Source organism: Camponotus vicinus, unplaced genomic scaffold (genome assembly GCF_025532165.1).
Source record: "Camponotus vicinus isolate PSW18456_S1 unplaced genomic scaffold, iyCamVici1.0 SCAF_8, whole genome shotgun sequence".
In the NCBI taxonomy this organism is placed as follows: domain Eukaryota; kingdom Metazoa; phylum Arthropoda; class Insecta; order Hymenoptera; family Formicidae; genus Camponotus; species Camponotus vicinus.
The window spans coordinates 3,516,735-3,538,947 of record NW_028141980.1 but is presented as its reverse complement, the minus strand read 5'-3'; the positions used below and the strand labels follow the sequence as shown (position 1 = coordinate 3,538,947).

Below are 22,213 nucleotides of genomic sequence, written 5' to 3'. Positions count from 1 at the left end.
TACTATTTTCTGTTAACTGTTCCATTTGTGGAAAATCGGCAAGACTTTTACCTTCAGCACGAAGTATACTATTTATTTGTTCATATGCTTTATTTTGTCCTTGTAACATACCAAAATGTCGGATGTAATCTTCTGACATTGCTATTTTAAAACTTTCCCATAACTGTTCTGGCTGTAATGGCTGACAGTGTAATAATATACGAACAAATAATCTACGAAGTTGTCGTGGCATCATCCATTCAACAGCTTCATTCATAGCTTGTTTCCATTCATCATCATCTTCGATTAGACCTAAAGCTAAACATGTCTCTGAAAATGATTGATAAAATTGTCCATTTACAGTTCTTAAATCATTAAAACTTGTAGCGCCCTTTACTGTAAGTAATAATAATCGTAAATGAAATAATTCTGTTTGTGTTGGACTAACAGAATACATTCGTCCTACACAATTAAAATGACTTTTGCGTTTGACCCAACATGATACATTTTTAACATTAATTTTTTCTTTTTTAAATGTATAATAACGTGGAATTTCTACATATAAATATTGTCTTGCTTCTTCATCACGTGAGTTCAATGAAAAATAGTCTATTAACATAGTAACTTGATTTAAAGCAGTAAGCATTGCGTCAGTAGATTCATTTTCAATTATAATATTTTGTTCATTAGGAAGGTGGACTGGCAAACGTATTATAGCATGACTTTTATCCTGTAATTTTTTACTAAAAATACGCCAGGTGGCTTCCACAGGTCCAACATAACGAGCTTCAATATAATTATGTATCTCATCATGATCAATAATTACGTTTTGTGTTGTTGGTTCAATAGTTATAGCAGCAGCATCATGTCCTTTATAAATATATTTATACAAATATTTAACTGATTTAATACTTGAAACTACTTCAACATTAATATGACAATTAAATATAACTGATAAAGTAGGACAATATGGAACAACATAACGATTATCAACTATATATTTACCAGGACGTTCAAAACATTTACCATTATTTCGTCGACGATAATAAGGATAAGCATCTTCATCCATTCTAGTTTCTTTGAGATAAGGTTTTGGATAATGTTTCGAACACTGCCCATCTACCAAACACCAATCGCCACAAGGTCCATGAATCATATGTCTCATGACTATATTATGTAAAATTGGATTCTCATAGGGATCAGGAATTTCAGCAGAAATATATTTATCAACAATTTGTGGTGTTGTTATTTTAAAATTATATTTTAATGTAATTAATATATGAATATGTGGTAATCCGCGTTTTTTAAATTCAATAACATATACAAACGCTGCTACTTCACCAAAAAATTTTTGTTTCACAATCAAATCAATTAAATAATCTTTTTTAATGTTAAAAACACGAGCACAAATGTCAGGCCTATCACAAGCTTGTTGACCAGGCAAGAGATTTTCCTCAATTTCACGCCATTTTGGATTACAAGTCATGGTAATAAAAAGATCTGGTTTACCAAATTTACTAACAATTGCCATTCCATCTTGATAATGTTGTAACATGTTACGTGGTGACCCAATAAACGTAAAAGGAAGTATAATCATTTTTCCAATACGTCCACTTAAGTTATTCGCCATAGTTTGTATGTAATCTTTTAAACTTTGATATGTTTCAGTACGTAATTCTTTTTGATGAGTTTTGCAATAATCAATTCTATCTTTTTCAATTTTTACATAATTATCAACGAGCCACTGTTGAAATAGACGACGACCTAATAAAACAACATTAAATTCATCACGAATGGCCATGCGATATTTAATATATTGTCCCCTGGTTATTCGTCTAATACTATTTAATTTTGTTAAATGACGATGCCATCCTTGAGTACCAAATGGATAAAACAATGGATATATCCATGGTTCAACATTGGGATCCATAATACTAACTTTTTGCAAAGTTTTAGTATTTTTATTACGTATTATAACATATGAATCTGGAATTTCTCCATCAGCAGTATAAAAAACAGCAGCAACTTCATTAGTTCTTTGAGCATTATATCGACGTCGATCCATACCTGGTTTTAAAGTAAATAATAATTGTAATTCCGGTAATTTTTCACCAGATTCCATTTCTAATTGTTGATTTTTTAATTCTTCACCCATCATTTGATAAGAATGAGCAAACACATTACAGTCCCGCATTATATATTCAAGATTTTGAACGATTTCACAATCTAAATTTGAATTTTGATTAAGACGATAATTTATTGCTTCATTTGAATCAACAATAAAAAGCTGACCATAAGTTGGACTCTCATTTTGTGTAGCATACAATGCTGTATTAATTTGATAATAAATCTGTCCTTGTATTTTAAAACAATATGGACCAGATCGCCAATTTTGAAAATTAATCAAGTTAGCATTAAATGATGCAAACGAAAATGAGCTATTATAACTGCGAATATGTTGAAAGAAATTGTTTGATTTTATATGACTGCCATCAAATAATGTTCGAATAAATTCAGGAAAATCAGGCATTGGTTGCAAATATACTGAACCATGATTACAACAATCATGAAATGAATATAATATAATATTCTACTATATTATCCATCGATGTTATATTATTTATATTTAATTGAGGTTGTCTTTTTTTCCGTAATCTATATTGAGATTGATATTCTACACGTTTTTGTAATGAAGTCACATGTGTTGTTACGTGATTATCATGTACTTCACTAACACTTGCAAGATCAATAATATTATATCCTTGGTTAATTTTGTTTTGTAAACTATTATCAACATTTGTTATTCTCATAGCTTGTCGACGTTGACGTTGATTTTCAGCTTTTTTTTCACGACGTTGTTGTTTTAATTTTTCTTTTTCCTCTAAATTCCGTTCTATTTTACGCCTTGGCATTTTATTAAAATATAAATATGTAAATTTTAAAATGTTTAAAAATATGCACTATATATATTATAATTATTTTAATTAAATACAATTAATAATTTAATAAAACTAATCAAATTAATTTTTATTATTAATTATAAAATAATTATTTAAATTAATTATTATAAATTAATTTATTTTTTTGAATAATATTATTTAATAATTATCTTTAATAGTTATTTTTACTATCATAAGCATTTATTATTATTATAATTATCATTATCATCATTATTGTTATCATTATCATCATTATCATTGTTATCATCATCATCATAATCATCATCATCATCATCATCATCATCATCATCATCAATCTTATAATTGTCATCATCATCATATCATTATCATTATAATTTTTATTAATATTATTAATAATAAGTATTATACTGTTAATATCTAATCCTTTATTTTAATTTTATATAATTTGAATATAATTTCTTACATATATTATATTTCTTACATATTTAATTTTTTACATATATGTACACACAAATCAAATTAATAACTTAAAGGTTTATATTTAAAATAAACATATACAATATAATTTAAACTTAATTTATATGGAAGTTAAGAATATACTTAAACTTAATTTTTATAGAACTTAAAAATATGTTTAATTTATATAGAACTTAAAAAATATACACATGCACAAACTTCTTCTATTTTTTTAAAATTGTTTTTCATGTACCTGAAACAAAAAATTATAAAAGTTAATATATTTTAATTTAATAAAAATTATTATATACTATTAAAAAATAATAAAAAAACCTTTTACTAAAATACACTAAAATTTGCGTTATTTTTAAATCGCTGGAACTCTAAAAAATCATTGTAGATGAGGAATTAAAAAAACATTTCGAAGTTTAAAATCTCAAATTTAACACGCTAGTTTTCGAAAATTTATTTATCTTCTTTATTCTATGCTTTAAAAAAAACATTATTTTGTTCTTTAAAATTATATGTATTTAGTACTATGTAATTCGATAAAAAATTTCTTCCGAAAAATCTAACATAAGTAAAATTCCATAAATTATAATATTTTATTTACATTTTTTTTTAATTTTTCTTAAAAATAAAAAAATTTTTTAAACAATTGATAGTATATTGAATTAGAAATTTCAAGCTTAAAAAATTTACTTCTTTAAATTTTTCTATACAATGATTTTTCACCTAGTTTGAGTACTCAATTTTTAATGTACGAAAAAACGTTTTTTTTTTAATAATGTATTATAAATGCATATATTATTAAAATAAAAAAAAAACTATATATATATATATTATATATATATAGACAATTATTTTTTTTATATGTATATGTATATATTAAATGTTTTTAAAATCATAAAGGTTTTATTATAGTGTACAAAATATTCCATTTAAATCCTCTTTAGTATTAATGTAAGATTTCAATTTACTTATTGAAATTAAACAGAAAAATCTAACAAAATCAAGTAATTAAAGATAGTAAAAAAAAAGTTTAAAATATCCAGTATAACAATTAATATTATATTCATTTCTTAGATTGAATATTTAAAATTTAATTAGTTATAATTATTTATCATAAATTAATTTCTTAAAGATGTATTTTACAAAGAAGATTTATCATCAAAATTTAAAGAAATTTGAATAACATATTTTTCAGCAAAAACTGAGACGAAAATTCTAATATAAAAATGTTGAAGCTATAGTTGAAGTATTAGTTTTTGAGTTATAAGCGATCAAAATTTGCCAATAATGTCGCGTAGAATTCGCGCGCTCAGGTCCGTAACTACATTTACACATATACCGATCTGTCATTTGTTATTTTTTCATGTCAGGTTATATTGATTTCTATTGCACAGCTGATTTTATTTTATCGTTTCTTATATATGTGTTTATTATGTACATTATACATTATGGTGATTAATTAGTATTATATATAGTATTAACGAATTATAAATAATATACAGAAAACGTTCTTTTTTAAATAAAAATTTAAATAATACTTCAATTATTACATTTAAACAGAATTATAAAATTTAATGTTTCAACAACTTGAAAAATAAGATACATTTCTTTTTAATCAAAAAAATATTTGTAGAAATTAATCTATTATCATTATAAAACAAAATAAAAAAAATGAAATCAGATGTGCAGTAAAAATCAATATTACCTGACATGAAAAAAATCAATAAGAGATGATATCAGTACACGTGTAAATGTAATTACGGACCTGGATGCGCGAATTCTATACGATATCATTGTCAAACTTTGATCGCTTATAACTCAAAAACTATTGTAGCTTCAATATTTTTCTATTAGAATTTTTGTTGCAGTTTTTGCTCAGGAATATGTTATTAAAATTTCAATTGCGAGTTGTGGGACACCCTGTATATTATTATATTTATTATTATTAATATTAAAGCGCTATGTATACATATTCGATACATTAAAGCGGTAGAAATACATATTTAAAAATTCAATCAATTTTAATACTTTAACTTTTTATTTAAAACTATATTTCAATTTCCGCATTTATTTTTATGATAAATTTTTATTATTGTTTTGCACGTTAAAAGTATGCAGCAAAATTTTCTTCCTTCTTTAAATAAAATTACACAAATGTTCCATAAGAATGTATTTCTTTTGAACTATTTTAATTATGATATTATAAAATGTTTTTAAAAGTATTTTGTTTGTAACTAAAAATTTTATTTAAAATATTAAAATTTAAATTTATTAATAATATTTTATTTTATTGATATTCTCTATTTAATAAATTAATTTTTAAACTTATCCATAAAATAAATTAAAATGCCTGTTTCAAAAAAATATTTTATAATTTAATTAATTTCTCAATTCTGTTGTTCCTTTTTTTATCTTATTTTAAACATTGAGATATTTCTTTATTAAAAAATTTAACCATTTCTTTAAAATAATAATTAAATTTATAGTAATTAAATTTATATTAAATTGATAAATTTAAATACTTTAACAAATTATCCAACAAACACCAAGTAACATTTATATAACTGTTAGTTGTAATTTCCCATTCAACAATATAACAGCTACATAACATATCTGTTATGTAACAGTTATATTGTTGAGTGGGAAATTATAACTAACAGTTATATAACTGTTATTTGGTGTTTGCTGGGTACATTAAATACGTTATCTTATTTTTTTTTAAATATTGAATATCAGATTAATTGCTTATTACAATTCATACTTTAAACAAACTGACAAATAATTAAAAACTCAAATTTTTAAACATCGTAATTATAAAGATTGAAACTAAATTTAATTTAAAATAATAATTTAAAATAATAAAAATATAAAAATAATAAATTACAAAATTAATAAGAAATATATTATTCTTATCGCAAATTTAACTAACAATATACAAATATAAAATGATTCAATCAATAAGTGATTTTTACACACATATTTCTAAATAATTTCTAAATAATTACATAATAAATATTTTGGAAATACTTTTATCTTAATATTCTATTTTCTAACCTCCTCAAAAAAGTTTTCATTAGTTGCTTTTGTAATTTAATTAAAATATTTTAATTTATTTTTTTATTTTATTATTAATATTTTATTATTACCATTTTACTTTAAAATCTCGTTTATCACTGAAATCTTACTTTATTATTAAAGAGGATTTAAAAATTTAAAACCGAAATATTTAATTATACAATAATTTACATTTACGTATATTTTTCATGTAATATATGTTTGTGTGTGTAAATATATGTATTAATGTAAAATATGTTAAACTTTTTTTATTATTTGTATATATATAGAATCATACATATAAAGTAATAAAAATGTTTTATTTAAATAGGAAGGAGATCAATTAACATATTTATAAAAAAAATAAAACAAACAATTTTTATTTAAAACAATTTTCTTTTTGATATATTTTTAAAGATATAGTACATAATTATTTTAATCTAGTAGGTACACAAAAAGACAAAGATCGATTGAATATATAAAGAAGAAAAATAATATATTAAAAAAATTTTCTCTATAAAAATTTTAAAATATAAAATATTAAATTTAGAGATGATGTTGGTTTAACTTTGAATAGATATACTAAAATTAAGTTAAATATAAATCATTTCAAATTTGTATATGTATAAGTGAATATACATATACATATATATATGTATGTGTTACATATATAAAAAGAGATTCCCAGGTAGCAAACACACGTCATTTGGCGTTCCAAACTGGTCATTTTTGGTCATATGTCGTCAAAATGACTGATTTGTTACATGACTTTATATTGACGTCTTGATATAACGTTATTTTGACGTCATTTTTCAGTCATGAAGTGACGATTATTTTATTATGTCATTTTATTAATGTCATTAGTTAGTACATCGATCCCATAAACAAATTTTTTTAAATTTTTTATATAACATGACTTTTGCGATCAGACTTTAACAATTGTTAAAGTAAAATTCACTGTAAAACCAGTAATCGCTAGTTTGTTCGTTTACCGCTATGATCGCTATCTCTCTCGTATTTAGTTTTAGTCATAAGAATTATATAAAGTTTGCAAAGAGTGTCAGATAAAATTAGAAATATTACTTCGATTTAATTTCTGATACAATCTCAATAGAGAGGCTTCAGATATTAAATCGATCTTATAAGTCGGACAAATAAATGTCTGGCTACTTAATCAAAATTATTCGTTCGTTATCTATTTAAAATAACAAGTTCAATATACATGTAATATAAATAAAATAAAATTTTTAATATAATAAATATTTAGTAAATATAAATAAAATTTTTAATTTTATATATATTTATTTATATTTATATATATTTATTTATTCTTATATTTATTATATTTATATTATATTTATGAAATAGATAGAGAGATGAATTGTAGTTTAATATTACTGGCAATGACGAAAGAAATATTACTGATATTGAGAAATATTACTGAGATATTACTGATTGAAATAGTCAAAATTTATTAACTGATTCTTTCAATAAAATATTACTGATTTACAGTGCTGTACTTATAACTGCTGTAATCTGTGACTATTTACTGTTTTTCAGTGATAATACACTGATTCACTTTTAGAGAGTGCTTTATTCGACAACACTATTAAATATATTATTATGCTAAGAAAAAGACGTCAAAATATGGTACATTTTATGACGTCAAAATTCGGTACATGTCATGACGTCAAAAATCTGTGACATTAGACCGTTACTTTTACGTCATAAAAACGTCAATTCGTGACGTCAAGAATAGTCAGTGAATGACCAATTTGAAACGTCAAAATGACGTGTGCTTGCTACCTGGGTTACGACTCTATAGTTCATTTCTTTAGTATTTAAAAGCCTCAAACTTTTTTTATTTAAAATTTTTTATCGACTCAAAATTATTCCGAGAGAAACAAAAAACGCAATAAATAGAGTAACACTGTTAAATGAATTTCTTCAAATGATATAATTTTTGTAGTGTTTTTGTAAATTTAAAAAAAAAATACAAATACATTGTTTGCGAGTTATTTAATTGTTTCTATTTTTTATCATTTCATATATATATATATATACAAGCATATTGCGTATGTGTGTGTGTATATGTATGCGTACATGCATGCATACAATATAAAAAAATTTGTTAATATTTAAGATTTTAAATTTAACTTACCTAAAGAGATATTTATATATACATATATATATTTATATTTATATTTTATAAAATTTTTCTTTAAATCCAAAATGAACAGCACACAATATTCTTATTAACGGAAAGTGAAGAAATTAAGATCGAAGTAGTTGAAATAATACCTGAAACAAATAGTTGAAAAAAGTATTAAATATTAAACCAAAAGAACATTCTTATAAATAAAAAAATATTTATTTTAATATAAAAATATCCATGTAAAAATATTTTATTAATATTTTTTTATATTATTTAACTATAAGTTTTAGTTATATATATATATAAAATTATTACTAATCTTAAAAAATAGTATATACTAAATTATATGTAAAAATTAAAAATTGTATATTATTTTTAATATACATTTGTAATGCAAAATTTATTAAATTCATTAAATATTTTGTAAAAAATAAGATATATTTAAATATAAAATATAATATGTATATTTAAATTAATCTTTTTATATATTACATAGAAAATAAATTTATTTAATTTTAATAATTTCGCACTAAATATATATGTATGTATATATATATATATATATATATATATATATATATATATATACAAAAAGTAATATACAAAAAGATCAATTTAAATATACATATTATATTTTATATTTAAATATATATCTTATTTTTTACAAAATATTTAATGAATTTAATAAATTTTGTATTAGAAAATCAATTTATTTAATTTTAATAATTTCGCATTAAATATATATGTATGTATATATATATATATATATATATATATATATATATATATATATACAGGGTGATTCTAAATAACTTTATGTTTTTGCAAAAACATAATCTTGACCGAATTCTAAGACGATTTTTTCTTTGACAAAATTTCGTCCGAAGCTTAGTTTTTGAATTATTAAAGGAAGTAGTTAACGTATGACGGGTCGAATACAAGAGGCAGGCAAGAGTGGCGCGATTCACCGTCAGACGCGGGTGCTTACGCGGGGCGCCTGCTGCAATCAGCTAGTCGCTATACACATACAGACACACATGCGAACACATACATTCTCTCTCTGTCTGTCTGTCTGTCTGTCTGTCTGTCTGTCTGTCTGTCTGTCTGTCTGTCTGTCTCTCTCTCTCTCTCTCTCTCTCTCTCTCTCTCTCTCTCTCTCTCTCTCTCTCTCTCTCTCTCTCTCTCATTCGCTCACCCACCTGTAATTTTTTTTTTTTTTTTTTTTTACGAGAGAGGGGAAAATGCATTTTATGCATACCCACCGGTCGATCCAGTGAGTTATGTGGGACTCGAATACCAAGTCGAATTACCAACTCGGTACTCCCTACCCACTAAAAACCCCTCTCTTTTCACGAATTTCCTTTGACACACTGTCCCTCTGACTTCCCGAGATCTGTTTTCACATAACGTCAAAAAATAGTTATTATTACCTTGTTCGATGACTTTTGATGTATTGCAGTAATTGCTTGAAGGAGAAATGAATTTTCCGATAGATCGTACGTTCTCAAATTTAACGTAAATATCACGTTGCAAAAGACAAGAAATCCACACTAAATTATTAACTGAAAGTTTTTCTCCTTTCATGAACTGTATTCTTTTATAAACTTTAACGTAATCACATTTATTTACTCACTCGATGAGACGAGAAATTTACTAATGACTCTACCACTAATCACTATTAATCACTGTCGAATAATAACTGTTGGCGATTAAAAATCAAATCATATAAAATATTAATATTAAATATTTATTTAAGATAATAGTAAAAGTAATAAATATTTTAAAAACACTTATTTAATCTAATTAATTTTTAAGTAGATATCATACGATGTATGGATATCACACACATCCATGATAATAATAATATTAATATGTTAAATGTTTATTATGTTTACCGCATTCTTCAATCGAACACATGATCGCGTTCGATAGCGCCAGTAGTACCTTAACCTATCGCAACCTACCATGACAAAAAACTGCTTGCGGTCGCCGAGTAATTATCGTCGCATTGTCGCGTCGTCGCGTCGTGTAGTAACGTGTCCGCGCGTGTTTCTTTCATCGAGTGATTTTTAATCGCCAACAGTTATTATTCGACAGTGATTAATAGTGATTAGTGGTAGAGTTATTAGTAAATTTCTCGTCTCATCGAGTGAGTAAATAAATGTGATTACGTTAAAGTTTATAAAAGAATACAGTTCATGAAAGAAGAAAAACTTTCTGTTAATAATTTAGTGTGGATTTCTTGTCTTTTGCAACGTGATATCTACGTTAAATTTGAGAACGTACGATCTATCGGAAAATTCATTTCTCCTTCAAGCAATTACAGCAATACATCAAAAGTCATCGAACAAGGTAATAATAACTATTTTTTGACTTTATGTGAAAACAGATCTCGGGAAGTCAGAGGGACAGTGTGTCAAAGGAAATTCGTGAAAAGAGAGGGGTTTTTAGTGGGTAGGGAGTACCGAGTTGGTAATTCGACTTGGTATTCGAGTCCCACATAACTCACTGGATCGACCGGTGGGTATGCATAAAATGCATTTTCCCTTCTCTCGTAAAAAAAAAAAAAAAAAAAAAACAGGTGAGTGAGCGAATGAGCGAGAGAGGGGGGGAGAGAGAGAGAGAAAGAGACAGACAGACAGACAGACAGACAGACAGAGAGAGAATGTATGTGTTCGCATGTGTTGTCTGTATGTGTATAGCGACCAGCTGATCGCAGCAGGCGCCCCGCGTAAGCACCCGCGTCTGACGGTGAATCGCGCCACCCTTGCCTGCCTCTTATATTCGACCCGTCATACGTTAACTACTTCCTTTAATAATTCAAAAACTAAGCTTCGGACGAAATTTTGCCAAAGGAAAAATCGTCTTAGAATTCGGTCAAGATTATGTTTTTGCAAAAACATAAAGTTATTTAGAATCACCCTGTATATATATATGTATATATATATATATACATACATATATATTTAATGCGAAATTATTAAAATTAAATAAATTGATTTTCTAATACAAAATTTATTAAATTCATTAAATATTTTGTAAAAAATAAGATATATATTTAAATATAAAATATAATATGTATATTTAAATTAATCTTTTATATATATATATATATATATATACAGGGTGACCCATTTTAACTTAGGCAGCCAAATAACTCGAAAAATAAGCAAGATAGAGAAAAATGTTTTAGACAAAAGTTGTATGGTTTCGAGGGGGCCATAAGATGGTATCATTGGTTTGACCTTGAAGAGTCATTTGAAGGTCACGTGAAGGTCACTTCAATTTTTTTAAATGGAACATCCTATATATTTTTGTACATTCTTGTAGATCATCTCGAGAGCTTTCCAAAACACTATAATTAAGTACATTTTCGTTAAGTACTTTTTGAGTTATGAGGCTTGAAATAATTTCTTAATTTTACATAAACCGTAAAATATCTTGTAAAATATTCATTTTTCGATTACCTTACCTTAATAGTTTTATGTACAAAATAATGAGAGGAATCAATTGGTGTAAAGAAAACACATAGTTGTTTCGAAGAAAAAATATGTAATTTGCAATTAACAATTCCATATTTTTTCTTAAAAACAACTATGTGTTTTCTTTACACCAATTGATTCCTCTCATTATTTTGTACATAAAAGTATTAAGGTAAGATAATCGAAAAATGAATATTTTACAAGATATTTTACGGTTTATGTAAAATTAAGAAATTATTTCAAGCATCATAACTCAAAAAGTACTTAACGGAAAGGTACTTAATTATAGTGTTTTGGAAAGCTCTCGAAATAAGCTACAAGAATGTACAAAAATATATAGGGTATTCCATTTTAAAAAATTGAAGTGACCTTCACGTGACCTTCAAATGACTCTCCAAGGTCAAACCAATGATACCATCTTATGGCCCCCTCGAAACCATACAACTTTTGTCTAAAACATTTTTCTCTATCTTGTTTATTTTTCGAGTTATTTGGCTGCCTAAGTTAAAATGGGTCACCCTGTATATATATATATAAATCGTTTCTTTCTTTGTAATATACGTAAAAATAAATTATAAAAGAATATAATATAAGTTGAAGAGATAAACGATTCGAAAAGTAAGCAAAAATAAGATGATTTGAGAAATGATATGTGTATTCCAAATTTCAACTGGTCAAGAATAAAATTAATATATAGTATATAATTTAATGAATAAATAATGTTTGGTTTAATAAAGATAAGAAAATTTATAAGAATGTCACAAAATTTTACATATATAATATAGTTCACATGTAATTGTACATTAATTTTAAAGTTATACAATAAATAAAAATAAATATAATTTATAAAATTTTACCTGTGTAATTATACAAGTAACGTAAATATGTTAAAAGAATATAAATATATGTGAAATGTGTTATAAATCAAACGTAAACAATCATTATGAAATAATTATTTTAAAAAAAGAATTTATTACCTTTTATATAAAGTTGAATCTTTCTCAACTCTCTCTTACGTGTCTCGCAAACTTCTAATAAAAATCATTAACAAATCGTCTATCAATTATTTATGTTTATTTACATAGCAACTTATTAATCGCATAGCAACATTATAATATAGTGAAATTTGCAATAAAATATGTCACGTAAATCGACTGCGATAAATCGATTGACATACCGTACACTATGAAATTATTTATTTTTATTTTATAAACATATACAAGGAGTGACTTATTATTATGATCTAAATTGTTTTTCTGTTATATGTAAATTTGTAAAAAAATATTCTTAACGAAAGTTTTCTTTATTAATGTAAAGAAATCTAACAAATTAAAATTATCAAATAAACAATATTATATGAAATATTTCATTTGTTATTTTGAAAATTTTTTTGTTTATTACAGAAAAAAATGTTTATTATTCATTAACTACTTAATAGATGCAATTTTAAAAAATGCATTACAGATGATGAACTAATTGAATCTATCTACTCTATCTTCTCTATCTACTCTATATCTTCAATCAACTCTTAAAAAATAATTAATAAAAATAAGTTAAACAATAATACCATTTTCTTACTTGTAAGACATATAAATTAAAAAATAAAAAATAAATTAGTTATAGTATAATATGTATATATATGTATACTATATACATATTTATACTTAAATAAAGTATATAAAAATTTGTAATAAAACTTATCTTTAGAAATGTTCATTTTATCTAATATTTTTCCAATATTTTCCGGAAAATCCATAACATTTAGAGTTAATTAAGAAAATTGAGAAAAGGAAACATGGAAATAAGTAACTGAAAAAAGTAAATTATAATTAAATAGTATTAAAAAATATATATATATAATGTATAATGTAATGAAGAGTAGAATAATGTATGATTTAACAAAGATACGAAAATTTATAAGAATATTACTAAAATTCACATATACAGGGTGTCCTAGACCACCCGTACACCCCTTTTCTTTCAAAAACTAAGCATTTTAGAGAAAAATGTTTCAGACAAAAGTTGTTTGGTTTCGAGGGGGCCATAAGACGGTACCATTGGTTTGACCTTGAAGAGTCATATGAAGGTCACGTGAAGGTCACTTCAATTTTTTTAAACAGAATACCCTATATATTTTTACACATTCTTGTAGCTCATCTCGAGAGCTTTCCAAAACACTATAATTAAGTTAGTTTTCATTAAGTACTTTCCGAGTTATGAGGCTTGAAATAATTTCTTAATTTTACGTAAATCATAAAATATCTTGTAAAATATTCATTTTTCGATTATCTTACCTTAATACTTTTATGTACAAAATAATGAGAGGAATTAATTGGTGTAAAGAAAACACATAGTTGTTTCGAAGAAAAAATATGTAATTTGTAATTAACAATTACATATTTTTTCTTAAAAATAACTGTGTTTCTTTTACACCAATTGATTCCTTTTATTATTTTGTACATAAAAGTATTAAGTTAAGATAATCGAAAAATGAATATTTTACAAGATATTTTATGATTTACGTAAAATTAAGAAATTACTTCAAGCCTCATAACTCGGAAAGTACTTAATGAAAACTAACTTAATTATAGTGTTTTAGAAAGCTCTCGAGATGAGCTATAAGAATGTGCAAAAATATATAGGGTATTCCATTTAAAAAAATTGAAGTGACCTTCACGTGACCTTCAAATGACTCTTCAAGGTCAAATCAATGGTACCATCTTATGGCCCCCTCGAAACCAAACAACTTTTGTCTAAAACATTTTTCTCTAAAATGCTTAGTTTTTGAAAGAAAAGGGGTGTACGGGTGGTCTAGGACACCCTGTATATGTAATTCACTCGTATATTTAATCATTAAATTTACATACTATATTCTCTCACTTGAATTATAAAATGTTTATTAAAAATATTTTTTGTTATACTTACGTATAATATAGTAACATAAGAAGAAAAGTATAGAATGAAATTAAATGTCTCATTAAAAAAGATATGTCCACGTCGATATTATCCGAATCAAATTCATTCATTATTGATCCAATCAAAAATAAACCATATTTTGGATATTAGCTCTATAAACAAACATCAATATATAAATTAATTAATATATTGAATTCTCTTCTTAAATATTTTAACAATATTTTAATTACTATCATTCCTCATTTTGTATTTTTTACCTGAATATAAAGACTTTTCTATAGCACCATTTTATTTTTATTTTTAAGTAGCTTCAGTTTGTTAATTTGGTATGAATTTCAACCATATTTATTGCGGCACACTATCCCATTTGGATCCAGTAACAATATTCTTTCACACAGAAGTTATTTCCATCGAACATTAGCGAGATATCTATCAGGAACTATAATATATTTGGAAATCATATCTTATACATATTTCCTGTATTCGATATCAAAATAGTGTTAAATATTAATTGATTTTCTGTGGCATTAGTTAAATATTCCTACAGTTACATATTCTTATTAAAAAGAACTTACTTGATAAATACTTCGAAAATGCACCTATTCTGATAATAATAATAATTTTTAATAGTAATAATAATAAATAATAATAAATAATAATTATTCATTATTAATAATTAATAATTAATTATTTTGTAATAATTTTTATATAGTTTTTATATATTTTCTAAATTTATACCTCTTACAAACTTTTTTCCATTTTCTTCTTATGCATACAACAAATATTTAGTAATGATACCAATGACATTTGTTCCTTTAATTTCATAGGATTCTTTTAAACTTTATATATATATATATATATATATATATATATATATATCTTATTACAAAGTTTAAAAAATTCTTATGAAATTAGAGGAACAAATATCACCGGTACTATTATTAAATAGTTGTAGTATAATATGTATATATATGTATACTATATACATATTTATACTTAAATAAAGTATATAAAAATTTGTAATAAAACTTATCTTTAGAAATGTTCATGACTTTATCTAATATTTTTCCAATATTTTCCGGAAAATCCATAACATTTAGAGTTAATTAAGAAAATTGAGAAAAGGAAACATGGAAATAAGTAACTGAAAAAAGTAAATTATAATTAAACAGTATTAAAAGATATATATATATATATATATATATATATATATATATATATATATATATATATAATGTATAATGTAATGAAGAGTAGAATAATGTATGATTTAACAAAGATGAGAAAATTTATAAGAATATTACCAAAATTCACATATATATGTAACTCACTCGTATATTAACCTTATACAATGAATAAAAATAAATATCATTTTTTAAATATACCCCTACAATTTTTGACATTTTAATTAATAAAATATTAGACCTATGTTTAAATATATTTAAATTTACATATTATATTCTCTCACTTGAATTATAAAATGTTTATTAAAAATATTTTTTGTTATACTTACGTATAATATTGCAACATAAAAAAATTATTGAACTAAAAATCAATAATAACATATTTTGGATATTAACTCTATAAACAAATATCATAACATTTGTTCCTCTATTTTCGTAAGATTCTTTTAAACTTTGTAATAAGAAACACATATTATATATATATATATATATATATATATATATATATATATATATATATATATACATATATTAATCACATATATATACTTCATAATAGGTTATATTAAACTATTAACCTTCGCGATGACAGAGTCGCTCGATATTGTGAATATAACACATAATGAGAGAGAACCGAGACAACCAATCAGCATCGCGGAAAAGTGGCAACAATACATGCGAGAATCGATTTAACATGCCTTTTTTAATAGTGGACTAGCACGCAGCGCGCGCTAACGCGCGCGCCATTTTTGGTCATTACTTAAATAATATAAAAAATTAAATATAATCAAATGATTAATAAGTAATTAATAATTAATGATGATTTATTTTAATTATTATAAATTAAATGAATTCATAAATTAATTTTAAATAAATTTTATTAATTTTAAAATTCAATTAAAATATAAGTTTCATTCGTTAATTTAAAAAAATTAAAATTAATATTAAAATTTTTTATTTGTTTTTTATTTTTTAATTTTTATTCTAAATGCAATTAAAATGTTATAAAACGATAATTATTATTTTTTAATTAAATTACACATACAAATATTTAAAACAAAAATTCTTTTAATTTTTATTTACTTTCTTATCTTTGACATTATTATAACATAATTATATATCACTTTTTCGTTTGTTATGTTTTACTAATCAAATATTTCTTTATAAACATAGTTTTTTATTTTTTTGGACAAATTATCATCCTTTAAATAAACTTTTAATGAATCCCAAGAACAAACTCGTGAAAATGCTACATACAGTTGTCCATGATTGAAAATATTTTTTCGAAGATCTATTGCAATTTTTTCGAAAGTTTGTCCTTGTGATTTATTTATTGTCATAGCAAATGCCAATTTCACTGGAAATTGTCTTCTTTTAAAAGTAAATGGATATACATTTTCGCAATATAAAGTGATACGATTAAGAAAAACTATTTCTCCAATCTTATTACCTGTTAAAATTTCAGAGCGTAATAAGTTATTACTTAAATCTAAAATCAATAATCTTGTACCATTGCATAAACCTTCGCTGATACTAAGATTTCTAATAAGCATGACAATAATATATTTTCTTAAGCATAATTGATAAGGTGGAAGACACATTGGATTTAAAGAGTTGAGATATTCTATCGGAATTGTTTCATATATATCTTGATTATCTCCAGTCGTTTCAAGAGTATCTATACTTGTATAAACTCTTTCCGTCGTTTCATCCAACAAATTTACTATTTTTTCATTTATTTCATTAACATCGACATTTCTTGCAGATAATATAACGTAATTAGCCATAGTTTTATATTGTTTATGTTTTATAATGTCTCTGTACATGTCTTTAACCATATCCAAATTTGCGTTTGCTATACATTTTTCTGGAATATGGATATTATCTGAATGATCATTTAAAGAACCATTACCTAAATTTAGTAAAAATTGTGCAAATTCTTTTTCCTGTGGTAAAGTTCTCATATTTTGTGTCAATGAAAATATTTTAAATTGCTTCCATAGAATACTAAATTTTATCGATAAATTTATAATTTCACAACGCGTAGCTCTTTCTTTTACAGGTAATAATTGTCTAAAATCTCCACCAAGAAGAACGATTTTACCACCAAAATATAAATCATTTTGCATTATATCACGTAATGTTCGATCCATTATTTCTAATACATAGCGTGGTGCCATAGGAGCTTCGTCTATAATAAAAATATCTACAAGTTTTAAATTTTCAGCCTCTTTAGATTGAACTTTAATGTTTGATGTAGAATCAGCGAAAAGAGGTACAGGTAATCCAAAAACTTTATGTATTGTTTTCCCATTTGGAAGTAATGTTGCAGCAATACCAGTAAATGCCATCGTATTAATTATTTTTCCTCTACTTTTAAGTAGATAATACAAGGTTGTATAAATGAAAGTTTTATCAGATCTACCTGGACCATCAATATAAAAACAGTTATTACTATTGTTACTTGTTGCTATTAAAATAGTATCAACAATTTCTTTTTGTTCTATATTTAATTGTTCATATTATCGCATACCTATCGATATATCATCTTATAATATTCTTCAATTTGTTCTTCGTCGTTTATTTCTTGTTCTTCTATCTCTTGTTCAATTTCAAGAAAATTAGCAATATTTGATCCTTCTTTTTGAAGTAAATTAATAATATAATTATAAACCTTCTTTATTCCTATTATAGGTCCAAATCGTCTTATATAATCTTCTGACATATCTTTTTTAAACTCATCCCATAACTTTTTCGGATGAATTGGTTGACAATGAATAAAAATTCGTACGAATAAATTACGAAGTCGTCTTGGCATCATCCAAATTTTTGCTTCATTCATTGCGCGATACCATTCTTCATCATCTTCTATGAGTCCTAATGCTAAACATGCAGCAGTAAAAGTTTGATGTATCTCGTTATTAACTGTTCTTAATTGTTGAAAATTTGTAGCTCCTTTAACATGTAGTAAAAGTATACGTAAATGAAACAATTCTATTTGAGATGGGCTAACGGAATACATACGATCAATACAATTAAAATATCTTTGACGTTTCTCCCAGCGATTAATAGTTCTGCCGTTAATTGTAATTTTTTTAAATACATAATGAGATGGAATATCACTGTATAAATATTGTTTTGCTTCCTCATCTCGAGCATTTAACTGAAAATAATCCAATAATTGTTACTCGTTCTACAGCAAATCTTATCGCATCATTATTAATATTATCATCGATTATAACATTATGTTCGTTTGGTAAATGAACTGGTAAACGAAATATAGCGTGACTTTTTTCTTGTAAAGGTTTACTTAAAATGCGCCAACACGCTTCTACGGGTCCAACATATCGAGCTTCGATAAAATCTTGAATTTCATCATATATTATTGTTTTATCTATATTTTCTCCAATAATTATAGACGCAGCATCGTGACCCTTATAAATATATTTATATAAATATTTTACAGATTTTGTACTCGAAACTATTTCAACATTAATATGACTATTAAATAAAAGTAAGAGTGTTGGATTATATGGAACAACATATCTATTATCAACAACATATCGTCTAGGTCTTTCGTACAGCAATCCATTATTTCTTCGACGATATTGTGGATAACCATCTTCATCCATAGTTGTTTCAGGTCGAAATGGTTTTGGAAAATGTTTTGAACATTTATCATTTATTAAACACCAATTTCCACATGGCCCATGAATCATATGTTTCATTACAACATTATGTAAACTTTCATTTTCATTAGGATCAGGAATTTCTGCAGAAATAAATTTATCAACTATTTCAGAATTTGATATTTTACAATTTTGTTTTAATGTAATCAATAAATGTATATGTGGTAATCCACGTTTTTGAAATTCTATTACATAAACGTATGCTAAAACTTCACCAAAAAATTTTTGTCTAACGATAACATCGATTAAATAATTTTTTTTTATATTAAATACTCGAGCACATATATCTGGCCTATCTGCAGGTTGTTGATTTGGAAGTAAATTTTCTTTAATTTCGCGCCAATTTGGATTACAAGTCATAGTAACAAAGATATCTGGTTTTCCATATTTCCGAACAATAGCCATCGCATCTTGATAATGTTGCAACATATTACGCGGTGAACCCACAAATGTCGATGGAAGTATAATCATTTTTCCAATGTGAGCATCGTTATTATTGGCGGTGTTTGCTAAATAATCAATTAATCCTTGATAAGTCTCAGCTCGCAATTGTTTTTGATTCTGTTTACAATAATTAATTCGGTCTTTTTCAATTTTTATATAATTATCTACAAGCCATTGTTGAAATAATCGTCTTCCCATAATAAAAATATTAAAATTATCACGTATAGCTATTCGATATTTTACGTATGCAGCTCTACTTACTCGTTTATTACTATTCTTACGTTGTAAATTATCATGCCAACCTTGATTACCGTATGGGTAATACAATGGATAAATCCATGGTTCTACATTTGGATCCATCGTACTGACTTGTTTTAATGTTTTAGTATTTTTATTATAAATTGTTACATAGGTTTCAGGAATTTCACCATCTGCTGTAGTAGAAAAAACTGCTGCAACTTCATTTATCTTATGTACATTGTATCGGCCACGATCGATGCCTTTTTTAGTTAAAAATCCTAATTGTAATTCACGTATATTGTTATCAGATGTTTGCTGTTGCATTTGAATTTCTTCGTGCATCATTCGATAAGATTGTGCAAAAATGTTATTTGTACGCATTATATTATCTATTGAATATAAAATTTCTTGATCAAGATTCGAATTTTGATGTAATCGACACTCTGTTGCTTCATTACTATTCACAATAAAGAGTTGTCCATAACTTGGTATTTCGTTAGGTGCCGGATATAACGTGGTATTAATTTGATAATAGATTTGTCCTTGAATTTTAAAACAATAAGGTCCATATCTTTGCGCACTAAAATCTGCTATATTTGCATTAAACGATGCGAATGAAAATGTATTATTGTAACCACGAATACGATTATAAAAATGATTTGATTTTGGATGATTTCCAGTAAATAATTTATAAAGTTCATACGGAGGTTGAGGTAAAGGATTTAATTCAATAGTCCCATGGCTACAACAATCGTTAAATGAGCTTTCTTTATTAACTACTTTTTCAGAATTAAAATGTTTCGCACCACAATGTTCGCAATATAAATTCATTTCTCCTATATAATGTTCTACAATATTTTCTAATTGAATAATGTGATGATTAATATCCGTATATCCTTTTTTTAAAGCTCGATTTTTTTCGTACCATCTTATTTGTTTACTTTTATTATTATCATTTATTATATCATTTTGTGATGTTATTTCCTGTAAATTAATATAATTTGCAATCCTATTATCATCTAAGTTTATTAATCTATTTGATGTGTTAGGTATTGAACAAATAGTATTGCTATTTATTGGAGTTTCTATATTTAAGTTATGAACATTTCTAATTATATTAATATCATCGTTAATGTTAAATAACTTTATGTTATCATTTATTATACTAATTTCATTATTATTTTTTATCATAGGAACATTTGTAATGATTGATGTATTAATTGCTTGTGACGCAGTAGTAACTGTTTCATTTGCTGAATATATTACTTCTGTAAGTAAAGTAGAAGTTTGAGAATCTACTACTATATTTTTTGAAAAATTTACAGAAGTTTGTGTTATATTTGAGCAAATTTCATCATTTGACAAAGATTGAGAATTTTTCATAAGCGTTTTTCGCTTTGCTTCTCGTCTTTCAGCTTGACATTTTGCCTTTCTTTCTCGTTTGTTACGTTGATATTCCTCTTCTTCTTCAACAGATCGAACTATCTTTCTTCTTCATAATTATTATTTAGATAATATCAATTCAAATTAATAATATAATAAAATATAATAAAATATATATAAATTTCAAATAAAAATGATAATAAATCTTTTATTTAATTTTTTGTACATAAAATTCAACTTATAAGTAATAAATAATAAGATAATGAAATAATCAAATAATTAAATAATAAAAGTATAG

At 24.6% G+C, this 22,213-nt stretch overlaps 1 long non-coding RNA gene across 1 annotated transcript; it reads right to left on the bottom strand.

The window, feature by feature from the left end:
- Positions 1-8,681: 8,681 nt before the first annotated feature.
- On the bottom strand, positions 8,682-15,574 carry LOC145976023 (uncharacterized). Its single transcript, XR_014440154.1, has 3 exons — positions 15,233-15,574; positions 14,985-15,127; positions 8,682-8,723 (listed from the first exon to the last, which is right to left on the bottom strand). It is a non-coding gene; the product is annotated as an uncharacterized LOC145976023 (long non-coding RNA).
- Between the last annotated feature and the right edge of the window lie 6,639 nt (positions 15,575-22,213).